The sequence below is a fragment of the Myiozetetes cayanensis genome, unplaced genomic scaffold, assembly GCF_022539395.1.
Source record: "Myiozetetes cayanensis isolate MyiCay16 unplaced genomic scaffold, myiCay2020 scf1, whole genome shotgun sequence".
Taxonomy (NCBI): Eukaryota; Metazoa; Chordata; class Aves; order Passeriformes; family Tyrannidae; genus Myiozetetes; species Myiozetetes cayanensis.
In genome coordinates this window covers 132,491,099-132,506,139 of record NW_026086604.1, presented here as the reverse complement: position 1 = coordinate 132,506,139, position 15,041 = coordinate 132,491,099, and the positions used below count along the sequence as shown (strand labels likewise).

General features: G+C 36.7%; 1 protein-coding gene across 16 annotated transcripts in view; it reads left to right on the top strand.

Annotated features, from left to right (window-relative positions):
- The window catches only part of NEBL (nebulette), a 245,879-nt gene that overhangs the window by 127,739 nt on the left and 103,099 nt on the right, over positions 1-15,041 (top strand). For 2 of the 16 annotated variants that reach the window (XM_050325388.1, XM_050325430.1), the window contains exon 4: positions 10,163-10,199. The exons of the other annotated variants lie outside the window; for them this stretch is intronic. The gene's annotated coding sequence lies outside the window, so the exon portion shown is untranslated. The remainder of the gene's footprint in view (positions 1-10,162; positions 10,200-15,041) is intronic. 16 annotated transcript variants of the gene reach the window in all.

The following is a 15,041-nucleotide window of genomic DNA, read 5'->3' as shown; positions in this document are numbered from 1 at the left end:
GACAATTCTTAAATTTAACAGATGATAGCTTCTTAAACCAGTCCCTTAGTCAATATGGGAGACTTGATATAAATTTTTACTCTGATAGAGGAGAAGAATTAACTGGCAATTTAAAAATCAGCAGTTATTATGGCTATGATCTGATTAAAGTACTTATGTGTGAGCAGATCATGACTCCAGGCAGTACAGTGTTTATTTTGACCTTTAAAAGGCCTTCCTTGCAAAACTTAAAGCAACTAACATAAGCATAGTATAACTGTAACTAAATTGTAACAAAATGCAAAATTACCCTGCACAGGATCAGTGTTTGTTAAGAAGTGTTGGTCTTAAAGAGGGTTTAAAGGTTAAGGGGATGAGCAAAGAATGAAACAAATTTGTGATAATTCTAAGTTGCTCAAGGTAGGGCAAGAGTAGGATGCAAATACAAAAAGATTTTACAAGAGTAACTGAGCAATGAAATGGAAAATGTGATTGAAAGTTCAGAAAAATGCAGATGTATAGCTTATATTTAGAAAATAATGGCATCTGGACTGACCATTACCTCTCACAAGCTACTTCTCTGAAGGCAGAATCTCTGTGCTTAATAATATTGAGAAGAGCAATTCATACATTAGAAATAAATAGGAAGACAATGGGAAGCAAAAGAAACAACCTTGATTATACATATGTGGAAGTCCCTTTTTCACCCATACTTTGAATAATGCTTGCTTTTGGTTCTGGTACCTTCAAAAAAAAACCACCAAAAAACCAAACACTTCTGGAAAATCATAAAGGAAGGATAATTAAATTGAATTGGAGGAATGAATGAGGTCAGGCTTAGGAGTGTTCAGCACAGACAAAAGATGGTTAAGAATTCACAAAGTTGTTGTAGAAGGGTCTGCACAGTCATCATAGAGAGTGTAGTCAGGGAGTGACTGCTGTCTGTCTTCTCATGCAAGAACTGGGAAGTAACAAAGCTCATCAGAAGTGCTGTCAAACCAAGCAGAAAGAGGTGCTTCTTTCCATTGCTGCGGAAAGTATTAAATGATGTATTTTTGTCCTAGAAGACTATGTGAGTACAAAAAAGTTTAGATTAGTTCAAGGACAAGGTAAGCACTGAGAAGAAAAATCTACTGCAGAATGAGAAAAACCACACCAGGCTCAGGAAACACATCAGTCTGAAGGTGTTTGGAGTCAAGGAATGTATATGTGGGGGAAGTATCATATATATTTACCTGGTCCTTACTGCTTCCTGCTAATGCTTGTGGCCATTCTTGCATAAAGAAACTAGGCCAGATGGACCTTTGGTCTAAGCCAGTACTAGAGACTCTTAAATTCTTTCTGAAATAGAGGCAGCAATAAAACATTTATATAAAATATTTTTATAAAAACCTAAAATTTAAAACATTTATATATAATAGATGGAATGAAATTGATTCTGAATGTAAGTTACTATCTAAATACAATGGATACAGAAAGGTGAAAGAGTCGGTTGTAAGAGGCTAACAGAGTTAAAAATAATAAAGCTTTTAAAATAAACAATAATTATAAAATGTAGTTTTTTAGCTGTAACTCACATAACTTCTGCCAAGGTAATCTTATTTCAAGTCAATGGAATGTGGTTCCTAATCCAATCCTTTCCAATTTTTCTCAGTGTTTTGCATGTTAAATTTTGAAATAAGTAAGCCCTTATTTCCCATTTGGGATTAAGGCTTTTTAAATTTACAACTAGGACATATAACAAGTTACAGCATTTTTGGAATGGAGCAGAAAGATATGTTTATCCCACTTCTTCATAGATATGTGAATCTGGACCACAATAGTGTTTAAAGAGGGTTTATTGTCTGTGATCAGTGAGGCACATGTCAGATGGCTGACTGGCAGATATCAAGATGTAGTTTTTATCAAAGGAGTATCTCAAATAGAGATGCTTTTAGTAGTTTCCCCAGCGGCTATTCCTTGGTTAAAAACTTGAACTATTTTTGTTGGTACTCCAGTGAGACAGATGTTTGCTGGTAAATTATGCGGATACAAAGTTAAATAATCCCAGAAGTAAAAGGAAACTTGGTGATTTTTCAACAAGTACAGTTATGAAGTGGTTTCAGATTCTGGGTTAAATGGTCAAAATCCCCAAAAACTTATTTTTAATAGTCAGATGTAAAATAATCTGTTTGTGGACCTGAAAGGCAAATGTTACTTATCACAGGATGAGAGTTGGATTTGAAAAATGTAGAAGTCATCCTAGTTACTTGCTTCTGTCATTGTAGCACTAGAGCAAACAAGGTTCAGTCAGAACACCACTGGGTAGAAGGAGCATGATCCACTCAGCAGAGATTGTACAGAATCAGGACTGATACTAGAGTTTGGTGTCCCCATGGTGAGGTGGATTTGAAATAACTGGGTAGAGTTCAAGGGAGGGCAATAAAAGTGATTCTGGGGATTCTAGAAATAATGTCAAGCTGTTGGAGTGACAGCTATTCATTCATCTGTGAGAAAGAAATGGCTTTAGTACTGCAAAGAGATATTTACACAAGGAAAAGATATCAGTAAGGCTGGGACTTGACAGTGGTCCTGGCAGAGATATGACAAGGTCTTGTGGCTGTGGATTTAAATATATTACAGCTTTCTAAGGATAGTTGAATGCTGTTAATATTTTTATTTAGAGGTTACATGGCCTGGATCAATACTGTTAGATACTATACAGAACACTTTTTAAAATGCAGTCCTGTTGTGTCTTGCTTATCTCAGCATCAAGCTAACTGGGTATGGGGCCTGGAGATGTTTTCTCCCACATGTATTTGAAAGGAGACCTTCTTACTTCTGCACTGTGGCTGTATCTTCTCATTCTAGGTCAAACTGTTTACCATCCTGAGACTGAAATTTTTTAATGTACTTGAGTTCAGTGAAGGGTTTTGGAGTACAAAACAAGGTTTCAGTTTTGTGCTATGTGGAGAGATACAAGCAAACAGAAGTGTACATCTGTATGAGAAAGGGAGGCTCACGATTGCTGAAGGCTAGAATTGCATCCTTCTGGTGTTTCATCCCAATTCTGTGGTGATTTTATTGGTTTTTTTTTGCATTTTTCAAAGCTTTTATGTATGCCTACTTCATGTGCTCATGGTGGCTTGCATATAGGAAGTCAAACTTGCTCCTCTTCCCTTGTTGTCACTCTTGTCGTGGTTTAACTCCAGTTGGTGACTAACTACCATGTAGCCGCTTGCTCCCTGCACCCCCCACAGCGGGATAGGAGGAAAAATCAGAATCAGGAAAAAAGTAAAACTTATGGACTGAGATAAGAACAGTTTAGTAATTGAAACAAAGTAAATAACAAAAACAACGACAAAGATGATAGCAATGACAACTACAACAACAACAATAATAATAATAATGGTAATTATTATAATAAAAAAAAATTAACAACAAATGAGAGAAATAAACCCCAAGAAAAACAAGTGATGCCCAATACAATTGCTCACCACCTGCTGACTGATACCCTGAGCAGCAATCAACCCCTCCAATTCTCCCAGTTGATAGACTGAACATGATGTTCCACAGTATGGAATATCCCTTTGGCCAGTTTGGGTCAGCTGTCCTGGCTGTGCTTCCTCCCAGCTTTTTGTGCACCTGCTTGCTGCCAGGCCATGAGACTCTGGAAAATCCTTGACTTAGGGTAAGCACTACTTAGCAAAAACCAAACCATCAGTGTGTTAGCAGCATTATTCTCACACTGAATCCAGAACACTGCACTGTACCAACTACTAAGAAGAAAACTAACTCTATTGCAGCTGAAACCAGGACATGATCCTTATGTAAATAGGAAGGATTGTAATTGTTTTCACAGAGCATCCCCAATATCCCTAGAGCATCTCTAAGCTGTCCAACTTGCTCTTGCCATTGCCTTTGCTTTGCTTCATTGGTTTGTAATCTGTACTGACTACAAGGCCAGAGAGAACTGGAGAAATATAACCTATTTATAAGGTCTTCCTGCATTCACTGTTATTGGGTCTTTCAGCACATAAAGAATTGACTTTCTCTTTTGAAATTCTGGTGACAGTGTAGAAGTTAAGTGACGTATGAAGGGCTTGCACAGAGATGAACAGTGTCTCTGATGTCCCAGAAGTGCAGTGTGTTTGGGGATTTTCAAAAAACCCAGTGAAAATGGGGCAACTGTAGAATCTGATTAAAAAAATTAAGCATCTGCTACTCAGAGTAATTGCTGTGTCCAGCCTTACTGTCATTGATATATCTATATTTTTGCCCTTAGTTCACTTCCTCTTTTGACTTGTGATTGACTTGTAACATGTTCACAGACATTCTAAGTGTTCTGACCAGTGTAACAGCAACTGAGTTGGAATTTGATTATGTTTTGTGTTGCAAATGAAGAAATTGCTATATTTGTTAAGCAGTACTCATGAAATTCTAGTGGATACATGTTGATTATAACGTGTTGCTTATCATTTATATTTTGTTGTAAAGAGTGGTAAACATTGCAGAACTACTTTCAGAATATATAAATACCTGAAGTTTGTTATTGTTTCTTTAGGTCCCGAGTAATCTGCTTTTATCCTGAGATTGTTCCCTTACTATCTACTTGCTATGTACGATTCCTTGGATCAGGGAATATTGCCTTCCTTCTCAGCTTGTCTATGATAAATTAATCAACAAAGCAAAGAAACTGTAAATAAACAGATTCAAATCAGCTTGATATCTCTGTAATATATTCTTATGTAGTTGTGTTACTATTTTAACTTTCTTACATAAGCAAAGCAAGCAGATTATTGTGAAATAAGACTTTTCTCATTCACTATTACCTCTACAGGCGTGCGCCTGTAGTCCCAGCTGCCGGGGAGGCTGAGCCTGACGGATCGCTTGAGCCCAGGAGTTCTGGGCTGCAGGGCGCTGTGCTGAGCGGGCATCCAAGCTAAGGGCGCCGTCAATATGGTGACCCGCGGGGAGCTGCGGGACACCAGGTTGAGCTAAGGAGGGGCCTTGCCCTCCTCGGGCCCGCTGCCCTTCTACGTGGCTGCTGCTCCTAATTTTAACTGCGCTACAAACCTTCTCTTCCGTTTTCTTAAAGATGTAATTAGCAGAGGCGTTACTGAGAGTTTTAATTGGCTTCTTGTCCGGAAATCCACTTGGACAAAACCATTCTCAGCCCCAGGGGCTGGCCGGCTGGGCAAAACCACGACAATTATTTTTGCATTTAAGTTAGTAGAGCTATCAATTTCCCTCAACAAAGAAGTAGAAAATGTAACAATGTGATGCTTGAACATGAATTGGGCTGTACCTGCTTCAGTAGAGAAAACAGTAAAATGTTCTGCAGGATGGGTATTGGCTGCTTATGCAGGGACCAGAAGAGTTACACAGTCCTTACAGGTACAAACCTATAGATGTAATTGTCTCTTTTTCTATTAGGATTAATATTCCTCTGTAGAAGCAGCAGTGGATAAATTTGAAAAGCTCAACAAACTAGAAAAGGTTTGGAGAAATGCTAAAGGATTGATCTAAGGCAAGATTTTATTCCTTAGAGAGGCTAATCCTTTTTTTGTTGTTGAATAAAATATCGAAGTCATTTAATGATTTTGAAGGATCTTGTGAAGAAATAGGATATTTGTTTGGAGGAAGAAACTGTATGTGTTAAAGAAAGCAAAACTAAGATCTACTGTCTGAAAGATGAATTTAAGTTAGAAATTAAAGTGAATGTTTTCAAGATTAAAGGTAATTACCCATGAGGGTTGTCAGAAAAAAAAAATCATACTTGTTTTTAATAAAGCTAAGTAATGGTTATATTTCTCTGACAAAAGTTCATCTTTTGTGGCAGTCTGGAGATTCTTGGCAAGGAAACTGGTCAACATGTTGCAGAGCAGGTAGATTCATGAGGGGCTTGCCTACACTTCCCAGGAGTTAGGTTTGGCAAAGAGCAAAATTTATAGAACTGGAACACTTTCTTGGAATATGGTTTGGTCCTTTCTTCATTGGCCATACATAGGGTAAAAGTGGATCCTGTTTGTAAGGGCTGTGAACCCATAAGAGTTTTCTGGTGACTTTCGCCTGCCCTTCTCACTTAGGCAAAATTCTGCCCCAGTGTGTAGCTGGAGTGTTCCAATACACTCACTGAGAACACTTTCAAGTAACAGAAAAATTTCATTTTTGGACATTTCTGCAACATCAAAGGGCTTTATGGCTTCTGAGAACCTGCTTTGTAGGAGAGATGATCAGCACATTAGTGAAACTGCTTCTTGTGGCTACAGGTGTCTGAGGGTGGAAATCTTTGGGCAATGGAGACTGGGATATGGGAGAGCAGAGGTAGGCACTGCAGGACAAAATTGTCCTCTGTAACAAAGTCATTAAGGATTTCCAAGGGCTTTAAAGATACAAGTATATTTTCAAAACAATTGATAGTTTGTTATGTTCAGAAAAAATATTGCAAATATTTACAGATTGCTCAATGACAAGGGAAAAATACTAGAAAAGTTAAGAGGGATGTTAAAATGTTACCTTGTGTCACATCTGTCACATGCCTTTATTCACTTTTATTGGAATGGGTATGGATTGTTCCATTCTGTTGCAGAAAGAACTTCCATTTTTCTACCTCAGTTTTAAAAACTGCAGTTTTAAAAAAAAGGTAAAATTTAGTCAAAAGTGTCCCTCTTTTTTCCCCTTTCTTGTGAATGGTGAAAATAAGGGAGATAAAAGACAACAGACATAGAGGCCAGATGTTTTTCCATATCTTTAAGTGGTAAAAATTAAAATGTAAAAAAATTTACAAAGACTGTATTTACTCAGTCCCTGCTTGCACTTGGTTTTGGTGCCAGTTATAATAGAAAATAAAAATAAGAAGAGCTTTACTGTTTAATTGGTTAGTTCAAAGCCAGCATATGAGATAATAATGAATCTGTATTGAACTTATTAAATGGAAGTTATGCTGCAATTTCAGTGCCTTTTGCTACAGAGAAAAATTGTCCTATTATAGCCTGGTTTTATGTAGATAATGGATGAAATTAATTTTGAAGAGGCTTCGTAATTTTGTTTTGGTATATGAAATACCATTTTATATATGCCTTTTGGCATTTTTCATGCAAATTACTTTTTCATCAAATGTAGTTTTTGTAGTACTAGCTCTGATTTTCAAAAGATTAGCATTCAAAATAAATTGATGCATAAGTATTGAATTTGTGCAGTTAAAATGTGCTCCAAGAAGAGAGAGGAAGTGGTTTCCGAGTCTGCTGAGATGCTTATTATGCTTATAAATGTTGCAATGACAATAGATGCTTGTGTTGACCCTCTGTTACTAATTTAGTTGCTCATAGGGATATATATTTTCCCTTAGAAAGCAATAAAGACAATGTTTTTATAGAATCAGTGGCAAACATCGAGACTTCCATTGCGTTTTGTCCATAATGTAAAACATTCTCTCATAAAGATAAATAAAAGTCAGTTAAATTCCACATGGTAGGGCCTGGAGTTATTTGTTTCTTGTGAGCTGGGATCAGAACAGGGCATCAGGCTTCTATTTTCTGCACAGTCAGAGGATGCCTCTGAAGACCCTGCTGGTTGGCACTTGGGGTGTTTCGTGCATAGCTGTTGCAAAATGCAACATTATTTCGTGAATCATGTATAACCTGCTAGTAGTTTAAATAAGAAGAATATGAATCTCATATGAGGCTTAAAACAGATCTTTTTCTATGCATGGCACAGTCTCTGGATTGTTACAAAATGATAGAGACAATTTCTAGTAAATGCCACTTATTTTTTCCTTAAAATTAGATAGGCAATTTGTATTTATCATCTCTCATTGCATACAATTTTGATCGAAGTGTTAAGCACTGCTCCTATGAGGAAATTCATGTGAGTGCACAATTTTGCCCATACTGGAAGTCTTTAGTACTTTGCATAAAGGCAGATCTTTACCTGTGTGGAGCTCATTGGAGGACTGTAGCTGTAAAGACTTCAATAAACAACCTGGAAAGTATGAAAACAGTACAATTCCTATGAGAAAATTGTATTTTTGGCACTTTCTAAAGAGAGAGCTAATTAGTTATATGTTTGAAATTACTCTGAAGATGCTTGGGCTGTACTCCCTCTCCATACTTGTTGATATGATTATGGTGAAGTAGAATTCCCTGTAATTAAAGGTAATTTGATCTCTGCTGATGCAGACAGTTCTATATAAAAATATATATGTATATAGTGTGCTCTACTGACAGTAATGGAAATCCGTAGGGATGTGAAAACTTGTTACACGAAATTCCAAGCAGAATTAGAGCCATAAGTTCAGTTTCCTTTTTATGAAATATTTTTTTTGCAAAGTAAATACTGGAAAATGAGTGGAAATAGATTGAGATTGCTGGAAAATATGAGGACCATGCCACAAGAAGTAAATTTCTCCTGTTCTTCCCCCAAGGAAAAACTCTGTAGTAATTGAAATGGACAGAATGAATACAAATTCCTCAGCCCTAGTATTCTGTCTAGCAATGCCATGGCCTGTGTCACAGCCAGGTCAAAACTTATTAAATGATAACAAAATAAAGATAGATTAAGGCTTTTTAATTCCAGATGTAAATACAGAAAAATGCACTTGTGTATTTATGCTATATACTGTGATGCAGGAATTACTATATGAAATTTTGTGAGTTTTCACAGGCTAAAAGTTAAGAATATTCATCACAGTGGTCTCTTGGTTTAAAATTTGTGATTTAAGCACTGCTTTCTCTTAATTTTAACTGCAACTCTGAATATTGTATGTTTTTACTGTATTTTGGGATATTAGAACTATTATTGTTGTGGTTTTTTTTCGTACTCAGCCTGAGAAATGTGAACCTGGCACAGCCCTGGCTGTAGTTGCTTATGTTGTGGATGGGATATGGGAAATGCTGGGTTAGATCCAGAGGTGTGGGGATGGTGTGGAGGTGTTCAGAGAGCTGATGTCACAGCTGGCAGGCATTGTATGTCTGAAGGACAAAAGACTGGGAAATCAAACCTTGTCTTTTTTGGAACTGGTGAAAAAACTCCTAAGTTACTGATACAAACTCTCAGTCATAACTCCAGTTTAATAGAGCTTTGCCTGGAACCCTGAGGCTTTTGGTGCTATGTTTACTTCACTTTTAAGGGGTTACAGTATTTTTCCCTCCAAATAGGTACATTGACAGGAGACTGAGAAAATGTAGTAATATAATTTCCATTACTAGCTGAAGTTTCAGTACTTAGTAGAACAGCCCTCACATAAATATTTCTTCAATTTTATTAATGCATGTTTACAATATCTATCATGGCTGTTACCCGAGCCCATGTTTAAAGCAGTTTCTATTGTTCTTGTAGAGTTTTTCAAAACTTCGTTGTTTAACAGCACAGTGAAGGAAAAGCAATTAAGGTGCATCTAAACCAATTCAAATGTAAAAACCCCAGAGTGTAATTTATATTTGCCTTTTCAATAGTGTTCCTGTTAACCATGTTTTTCTAATCTTTTGAATTACGAATGAAACGGAACACATCTTTTGCAGGAGTGACCTTTCAGTTGAGTTTAGTTGAGTTTGGCAGTCTGTAGTCACTTACTCATTGTCATTTTGGCATCAGTTGGCATTTCTATGGAAAATGTCATTACCAGTGGCTCTCTTCCCTTAGAGAGATGCCTAGAGGGGAAGTAAGTCTGCATTATAACTTAAAGAAATTACAGTGATCAATACAGAATTCCACTATCAGCGTGCAGTAATGAGTAGTGTATATGGTCCAGATTTATTTTTCTTGGAGAAAGCTTGAAACAGGTTCCATTACTAAGGGGAAGGACTAGACTGCTTTTTGGGTAATGTGCATTACTTATGTATAACTGGTTCTGTGGAATATTAATAAACTGCCCCTTCTGCCTGTGTGTGTTCAAAACTGCTGATAGGATTGTTTCTGAAATTAAACATCACTTTTGAAACCCACAGTTTACAAATCTTCATTTTGAATTTTAACTTTTGTGACATTTCTGTGTTTGAGTTGGGAGATGGATTTTTATGTATACCTCATGGGGGAAAAAATGTAGTTTAGGAATTATGAAGGAAGGAATTGGAATTGGTTTCATATGTCCCTGATTGTATGGAAAAATGTTTCAAAAGATGAAACCCAGTCAGCAGAGACATGAGATTTATTCTGATGTTACTATGTTAAGAGTATCTTCTTTTTGCTTTGTTGTTTTTTCAAGGACACCGCTGAAATGCTGAAAGGGCAGTCAGTTCACAGTAAGTTCATTCCATTCTTTTTTTTTCTTTCTATAGACTTTACAAAAGTTTAGAAAGTTTTACAAAAGTTTAGAAAGGAGAGTAAGTGGGGAAAAATTTGTTTTGAATTCAAAGCAGAGTCAGGAGAAAAAAATTTAAAAAAAAAGATCCCAAACTGGTAGGTAATGGGAGACATACAGATGGACTTTGTGCTCTGAGATGCTTTGAATACAGCTGTAACTTTGAATTTTGTATACTGTTGGTAAAAAAGAGAAAAAAAAATTGATAAAGAGGTTGTGCAGCCCCATGTTCAAGGACTTGGATGTGTTTGCTGGTCTTCCGTGGACTTTTCTATGGTCTTGGATAACTCATAATCTTCCTAGATGAGGAAAAAAGCTCTGTATGAAACAGAAGCCACCATTGACATCCAAGACTTGGCATCCTATGACAAGGAATACCATAGAAATGTAAATGAATTATTACACGTTCATGTTTATTCTTAACAGAACCCAAATTGTGCAATACAACTACAGAGTACAGAATAGAAAAATGGAGGAGTTCAGGATTCAATAAATATTTACATCAACTTGTATTGAGAATATAAGCTGTTTGGGGAGGGAGTTTTGGCAGCTCTTAGGACCTAGTACTGTGGAGACCTTGTAGCAGATCAGGACCACTCAGTAATGATTCAGTAAAATCTGAAAGTATAGTTTGCAATTCGGTGAGATAGTATGAGATCAATTAAGAAGAATGTCAACATAATTAGAGAATTGGGAGTGCCAAAGTAAGAAGATTAACCATATCCAGAGGTACTGTGGTGATCTGGTAAGATAGAAGCATTCCTGAATCAGAGCTTCCAGACTTTATTTTTTTTAATAGATAAAAAGAAAAAGGAGAGTAGTTAATGATTCAGAGAGGAAGTGGAGAAAGAGAGCTGAAGGAAGACAAAAAAAAAAAGGTCTTGGTTTAGAATTAGATTAATGTTACTCTGATCTATTTCTATCCTAATGCTACATTTGTGCATTGTAATAGGATGTACCCAGGAAGCACTAAATGTGACCAGAAGTACAATCTTAATTTTCTTAGTTTAAATTGAGAACAAGAATGTTATTAACAATTGCGGTTCTTTCTGTTTATGAGTACAGTGGGATAAACAAAATACACTTATATCACAGTGTCAGTCTTGTTTATTATATTTTGGTATACCCGGTGATAAGAGGGTTTGCTTCCATCCTCTCCAGGATTTCATGTGATTTGGTAAAAGATCTTGAACAAGATAACAGTACTTCCCAAGATTTAATTTTCATTGTAAACAGTGGTCAGCCTGAACAACATACTGTTGGATATACTGGTTTGGATAGGACTGGACTGTAGTCATTGTGTCTGAAACTCAGTGAGAACTGAAGAAAAATACTGATTTTATTTGTTTATTGGTTTGTTTTAACAGATGTAAAGTCATAAAAGTCATAAAATTTGTTTAGTATGTTTGTTGAGAACATTGGTAACCAAGTTCACTTCTAAACCCAGCAATGGTGAAAGCAGTATTGGTCCCTCAGTACCTTTTCCATGTCAAAAGTTGTTGGTAGTTTGTAGTTTCTCATCTTAGGTCTAGTTCTGTCACAGTTATCTGTTTCCATTGTGGGTAACTTTTCCTTCTTTCTCTGTGCAGAGAGTTTGTCCACCAAGTACAGTAGCTTTTCAGCAATACTTGTCAGGGAGTTCTTACGTGAACTGTAGGCACAGGTTTTGCTTTTAGATCTGTTGTAGCTCTGTTGCGTTGTTTGACCAATACTTTCTATTCTAAATGCTTGCTTTTGCCTAGCTTTGTTACTTGGAACTGAAAATGTCCATGTCAGTTGTCATCCTGGAAAAGCTCTTCCAAAGCTAATGAAAATATCTGTGTTACTTTAGTTACATTTTAAAAATTTATCTAATTTTTTTTCTTTGAATAACTTAAATATTTTTTCTGCTGCATTTGATGTTAAAAAAAGAAAAATAATGAGACAGGAGAGGAGGAAGATTTATATGATGGATGAGTGTTCTTCTGTTGGTCTGTATCTAATTTGCTTTAAGATTGTAGCATAGTTAGAATTTACTATTTACCAGCTACTTAGGATTACCTCCATGTTTGCTGCTGGATGTTGGACCAAGCTGAGATATCTGAAAAAGGAATAGGAAATTTCTCTGTTCTGTGCCATCAATGCCTCAACAGTCTACTGTCTTCAAGTCATTCCTGTGTAAAGGAGACAGAAAAAAACCTGTGGGAAGCCGTAAATAGAGGATTGAAGAAAGCTGAAAAAGAAGAGCATTGAAATTGGGACTAGCTGTTGTTCGGCAGAAATGGAGGAAATTAGGACAACCTGGGCAAGGAAATTGGAACTATAAGTTTGTAAAGAACCATTAGTGTTTGGGGAAAGATATAATATAAATGTTAACTTTGACAGGGAGCTATTTTTAGAGCCTGGTAGGACTGGCAGATTGAGATGTGTGGCAGAGGACAAGACAGTCTATCCTTAGTTTGTCAGCTCAGGTGGCAGAGGTCTGTTTGATGGGTTTAAATGTTGCATCCTGGGTAGAGGCTGTGTGAGTGTCAGTCTAGGACTTCTTGCTTTCTTAGCTTTTGGGAAGATAAACTAGAAAAATATATACAAAATATTGAAGAAAATATTACTATGAATGCATTGACAAACATTTGTAAGGTTAGGTAGGAAATGCGACATTTCAGGTTTTTATGGAATCCTCAGTAAAGACCATATATAGGGTGTTATAACTCTAAATTACATTCAAATGTTTTCATGTATAATATTTTCATATTTTTAATAACCTAACTACTGTATTTGCTGTATTTTCATTGTCCAACACTTTTCTTTCCACTCCATGATTGTGCATACAGGTCTGACCTTCAATTTTAAATGTGGAACACAAACTTCATTCCAGCTTCTAACAAATCTTGGCTAATCTTGGCACATCAAATATATCTGCCATAAACTTCCTGCTTGGGCCTGTAATTGTTCCTCTGACTCCTTACCTGGAAGACTGTTTTTTCTTAATTCTTATGATTGATTTCATAGGAACTGATTTGAAAGTTGACCTAGACCTGTTAAAATTCTACAAAATATGTAAATTTTCTGGAGAAGTATGTTTTGTTTGTTTTGTTTTTGTTTGTGGTGGTTTTGTTTGTTTGTTTTTGTTTGGTTTTTTGGTGCTAAAAGTAGAGCTCTCATCTGAGGAGCGACAATGTAAAGTTGAGATCTCCAGATCAAACACGTCTGCTTTTTGTGTGCTTACAATCATCCACTGATTTAATTTGAAAATGGATGTTCACTGCTTCATATCTTTCTCAGTTGTGCTGATTCTGTTTTATGAAGTAGAAAAGTAGGAATTCAGTTGAACTCTATAGAGTATGTTTTTCATAAGATAACCTGCTCTGGTCATGGCCATACATTCATTGTAGGGGTAGTTGTCTTACTGTATGCCAGCCATCTGTTTGTTAGGGCTCATCTGAAAAAGGTCATTGACCTGAAAACAGTGGAATTAAATTACCCTGGTTGACTTTGCTCTGGAACATATTTGCCATATAAAGAAATTTTAAAGCTTAAAGTTGTTAAACTGTCACATGTCCAGAGGGAGTGTGCTGCAGCTTAAGTGTAAAGAGACTTGCACATGTGGCACCTGTGAAAGGAGAATAGCAGAGGGAGAGGAATGGGAATGATGCAGGAGCAGACACGTGGTTAACCTGTGGGAGCACTGGAAAAGTATTATACCATTTTTCATTGTGATTGTCTTCATCTTGGTAGTTTTGTGAGAGCTGACTTTTCCTCCCATTCACCCTCTTCATCTCCTTGTCATGGAAACCCTGCATTAGTGCAGACAGCATGCTGATGATGTTACCATTGTGATGTGTTAGACCAGCTCTGATTTTCACAGTATCATGGGATGCACAGTGTGTTTTCTGTTTAGGTAGTCCCATCACATTTTTTTCTGAACTGTTGTGTGGAGCTGCAGTAATGTAGTCTGAGAATGGAATAGCAAACAGACTTGGGGAAAGGAAGCGTGAAGCTGATGATTCTGGAGATTCATTTGGTCTGGCTAGGAGGAACTTAAGAGTTGTTTAGGGTATCCGGAGATTGGAGGCAGGATGGGAAGGCAGCGGCAGAGGAAGCGTAACACTCACTCTGACATCTTGAATTGCTTTCATACCACGTCCTGTGCAAAGCACACACTGTGGCAGCAATCTTCAGTAAATGAGATCTGGCTATAGGATTTAAGTAAAAAACATTTTTAACTGCACCATCCAAATACAACAGCATGTTATTGAAAGTATCCAACAGTGCCTTATTTTCAAAAATGTGTTCAGTTTTAGATTTTGGAAGAAGAATGAATGTTCTGTGCTGCCAGCTCTTTCTTCTGTTTGTTTCTTCCACAAATTTGAAACGATAGTGGGGACTTGGTGCAGCCAAGCACTGCTGGTGAATGGATGTTGGAAAAAAGGATGAGAAGCCACAGTGGTATGGAGGAAATCATGTGGCTACAGCTATCTGTAGGAAAAATAAACATCCTTTTGCCACTTCCCCACAAAAATGTTTCTGTATCTGGAAAGAATATGGAGCTAAGGCAGATAGAATACTGAAAGGAATTAACATCTATACACAAAATACATTGCCTCATGTAAATAAATACAGCATTGAAAAAAACATTTCACCTGAGAGGAAAAATCTGTCATTGCAGATGAATTTGGGAATTAAAAAATTCAGTGGAATAACAATATGTTTGAAAATGTAAGTTAAATTTCTTCCAGTGCTGTATACAGTATAGAAGTTATTGACAATAATGTGTGGAAGGAAGAAAGAAAAGAATACACAG